Raw genomic sequence first — 5,040 nt, forward strand, 5'->3', positions numbered from 1 at the left:
ATTTTTTGTGAGAGATACACGAGCTTTTTTTTATAGTAAAATATAGAAATGTTACACAATATATGGGATAAATTTATAATCAAAGTGATATATTCGAACTACAAAACTTCAAAAAAGTATACATACAAGTTAATAGTGATATACTTTTATTTTGAGAGGTGTAGGTTTATATCCAAATTAGACTAAATATGAGAGTTGATACCAAATAAAAAATAATAAACATGTTCTTGATATTATGAAAGCACATATTTACTCTTTTTTTAAGTTTTAGTTTTATCCATTTTAAATATTTATGTTCAAAATTTAATACTAAATTAAATATATTATTCTTTTGTTTAAATTATTAATTCATATCAGTCGAAATATGATACTAAAATAACAGTTAGAAACAAAATATATGAAGATTCCTGCGGCGTAGCGCGGGTTATTATCTAGTTTACCTTATATACACAAAATATTCCAGGTACTTTGAGTATCCGATCAGGTCTTGGGTAGGACGGACCCAAACCAAGACCTGCTAGTCAAAAAATATCCAATACGTACTTTGCCTTGGACCGAGACCCAAACCAAATATATATTTTCAGGTCGTTTTAGTTGAATTTTTTGGATATGGATAAATGTCCAGTCCTAAGAGAGGTTACATAAAAATATTTATAAAAAATCTCAAATAAATTACTCATAAATTATATAATTGTTAAAAAATTGTTGCTTCGAAATAATACAGACTTTGTAACATAATAATGTATAATCTCAAAATTCAAAATTATATCAATTTTATTTATAATCCAAGAGAATTCGCGCTTTTGAAGCGCGGTCAAAATCAAATTTTTATTAATTAAGAAACATAATATATCATACTATATATGTAGTAAAATGCATTGGGTACTTGGAATCCTATGGATGAAGACAACAACTTAAGTATAATTTAGATTTTGCCTCGTGATGACGTCAAAGATTCGGACTTGTATGCAATTGTTGCTGTCAGTGAACATACTATAGAAAGTCTATAAATTAATATTCGATAAATTAATTAACAAGCTAAAATTAATACATTATTTGTTCTAAGTTCAGCCGGTTCAAAATAATTTTTAGAAAATTGTATGTAAATATATAGTTCCACTACAATTTATATAAATATAATTTATATAAGTACAAATAAAATATTGCATTATGTGTTTTATATATTCACAAAATATACTCACAGTGAAGTTTATCTGTATTTTTTCTTAACACTTCAATATATTTTGATAATATTTAATGAATGTATATGTAAAACTATATTTAATTCTATGAAACATATTTTGTATACACCAAATAATATAACAAGCATGTATAAAAGTTTAATTTCTGAAATTTAATGAATATATATACAAATCAACTATTTTCTTGTTTATAAAAAAGTCATATTCTAAAATACAGAAATCTAAAAAATGAAACTTTTTATAAATTAATAACTCTATAAATGAATAAATTTCATATTCCCGATATTATTAATTTATAGAGTTTTTACTGCAATAAGATTTAAAGGCTCTAAGCCTTTTTTCTTCATTACTTTTTTATAAATGAAAATATAGATTTGTTTCCAGTATTGTTTACCAGCTGTGATATGATACAATGTATTACCATTATGTACCATATATGATTAGGACTACAAAATATTATGGTTAGGACTAGAATAAAAAAAAAATTAGGAAAAAACAAAAAAAAAGTATGTGTTGTCTATAAAAGTTATAGCTACCTAAGTATAGGTATTTATCATTAACATTGCTTTCTTTCAAATGATATATATATGTTATGATTCTTCTCCATGTAGGTTCAGTAGCTCTTGAAATATCTCAGTTTTGAGGTTTTATCAATGCTAGTTTTGGAGGTTATAGTGTCATTCTCAAGTGTTGGTCTAACATTTTCTTGAAGGTTGTAATAGATTTACTTAGAGAATGATCATATCAGAGAAAACTGGTGGTGGGTTATCATGGAGTAGGGATGATAATATTGCTTTTGAGAGAGCTCTTGTGGTTTATACCGACGAGACAGATAATCGTTGGGAAAAGATTGCTGACTCTGTTCCAGAGAAAACTCTAGCACAAGTTATAGAACATTACAAGAGTTTACTTCATGATGTTATGATGATTGAATCTGGAATTGTACCTCTTCCTGATTATAATGATGTCACGATAGAAACAAATGTTCGAGAAAGAAGCATTGGGGAACGTAGTATCAATCGCAAATGTGAGTATAAGCAAGAAGATGAACCAAAACCAAAGCGACGTAAGGCGGTTCCTTGGACACCGCTTGAACACAGGTTAGTTACTAGTACGACTACTTCTACATCACGATTTTATACAATAATTTAGGTGTATAAAAAAATTATCATAAATTATATGAAAAATAAGAGCTGTTTTTTTTAATTTGAGTGTAAATATTATGAATTTTCTTACACTGACACACCGACACTTTGCATAATATATAGCTAGGCCCTGCCTGCGGGGTAAACAACATAAGCAGCTGCTTAGGATCCATGGAATGTGTTTTAAAAAATTTACACTACAAATTTTCATTATTTTTATATTTTCTATATTGGCTTAGGGCCTTAAGCAAATTTTAAAATATGGACCGGCGCTGGATATAGCTTAGTTTTTTATATAGTTATGATTTTATGTTGATATTTTTATAAAATGTTGAATATTATGTTTTTTGTTTTTTTTGAACAGTCAATTTCTTCTTGGTCTAAAAAAATATGGGAAAGGTGATTGGCGTAGCATTTCACGTCACATAGTATTGACAAGAACACCAACTCAAGTTGCAAGTCACGCACAAAATACTTCGCACGTCATAGAGCTACGAACAGAAGCAGACAGAGACATAACATTCACGACGTCAACGTTTCGGAAAGCAGTAACATCTCAGCAATGAAAGCACCAATCACATGCCAAGACGCTCAAGCCGCTTCGCAACCATCGGTAGACCATCAAGCATATGAGACACCAGCCATATGGAACACAGAAGCCACTTCACCAACACCACTAGACCATCATGTATTTGGGACACCTACCATATGGAACATGCAAGCCGCTTCGCATCCATCAGTGAATGTTCATGTCTATGGCGCACCCACTATCGGCCAATCAATGGTTGGACGATATGTCTTACCTTATGGAGCTGACATGAATCCCTTTTGCGCCACCTTACATGGCTTACGGGGCTCAACACCATTCGACACCTTACTCCCCAGTTCCTAGTGCACCGTTCAACACATGGACAGTTCCAGACAACATGACAAATATACCTACTTCTCGTTAGGTGAGGTTGTATTTTATGTTTGTTTCAGAGGGTGTGATATGTATAAAAAAACTTGACATTCAATTGGCTTGTCGCTAACGTCAAATTGCTTTGTTTTATGTTTTATGTTTTAAATTTTTAATTGTTTTTTCTATGAAAAATGTGTCATTTCGGAATTATATTTATATATACTATTATTTGTGAAGTGGTTTTTTACATAAAAGTTAGACTGGTTAATATCGTTTATATCTTTAATATATAATTAATTCCATTTATTATATTATCAATTATTTATCCTTTTATTTTTTTTTTTTTTTTTTTTTGACAGCAAAGAATTTACAGACTCATGATGACTCTGTAAACCCAATCGGTAACTCCGCATCCATGTGAACGACAAAGGACGATTGTTTCCTAGCACTGCGTGCTAGACTATCTGCCCTAAGATTCGCTGTCCGAGGTACATGAACTATATCAGAGTTGAGGAAACTTCCTTTGAGAAGCTTTATGTCCTCCAAATAGCTTTCGAATGCTGGCCATTCTTCTGGTTCGAAACCATCTTCACCAATTGAGAACAAATTATTTATCCTTTTATTTTTATTAATTTTGGATAATAAAATAATAAATAATATTTTTTGATAATGCTAATATAGATTTCAATTTCTTTTATTCAAGTAATATTCATAATCAAATTATCTTTCATATTTTTGGATGATTATTATTATATAAAAACAAAATATATACAATATTATATACATGTATTTTTCATCCGATCTTGTTAAATTGAAAAATATAATTATATATTTGGTACATATATACTAAAATTAACATCACTATGTTTAATGTTCTACTGTCCAAAACAGTATAATAAAATGTCACATAATTCTTTTAAAATTGTCAAACTTAAACAACCGAACACCTCATAATTTTTCTTTCGATGTGTTCTATAAGTGTTGGTTCACATCTATACTATTATTTGCTTTGATTAAATAATCTTGACTCATTATATGGATAAAGCTCAAGCAATGTGTAAACATGTTAAAAATTTAGATAAAATTATGAGTGATACTAGATCATTTTATCCGTGCTACGCGCAGATTGTGTGTATTATAAAATTTTATAGTATTTTTTATATTTGAAATTTTTACAGTATTCTTTATAAATCATATAATTTAAAAGATAATAAAACATGGGATAACTTTAATTTTTTTCATTGTGATTTCTTGAATTGAAGAACTTCACATTATTCTTTATCATTTTGTCTCATATTAGATTTTTGTAACTTTTTCTAGTCAGTTCTTATTTAAAGTGGTGTTAATTATAACCTGTACACTATTTTAATATATGAAAATATTATTGTAATAGTATTTGAACATTTTTGATCCAAACGCTTGTAGTCATCAAATATTAAAAAACAATAACTTGATTTTTCTTTTATTCCAAAATTGTTACTCCTCTTTAACCCATAAAACAAACTGTTTTTAATTTAATAGTTTGATTTATTTTTAATTAATTGTATCACTAAAATATGAGAGTAAATATTCAGTTTTAGCTTGGGGATATAATTTAAGTTATCTTTTAGTCAACATGTTACTATTTATTTTATAACAATTTAGAGTAATTTATTTCATATGTTTGTATATTATTTGAATTTCAAAAACTATCTGATGCACTGACTTTGTGACAATGATTCCTTTACTTTTTTCACTATATCAATTCCATGTAGTTAATAGTAACAGTAATTTGATATAGGTGAATTTTGCA

General features: G+C 28.3%; 1 pseudogene; it reads left to right on the plus strand.

The window, feature by feature from the left end:
• Positions 1–1,769: 1,769 nt before the first annotated feature.
• LOC106426454 lies at positions 1,770–3,300 on the plus strand (annotated as a pseudogene).
• The last annotated feature ends 1,740 nt before the right edge of the window (positions 3,301–5,040 follow it).

Source organism: Brassica napus, assembly GCF_020379485.1.
Source record: "Brassica napus cultivar Da-Ae chromosome A2 unlocalized genomic scaffold, Da-Ae chrA02_Random_29, whole genome shotgun sequence".
In the NCBI taxonomy this organism is placed as follows: Eukaryota; Viridiplantae; Streptophyta; class Magnoliopsida; order Brassicales; family Brassicaceae; genus Brassica; species Brassica napus.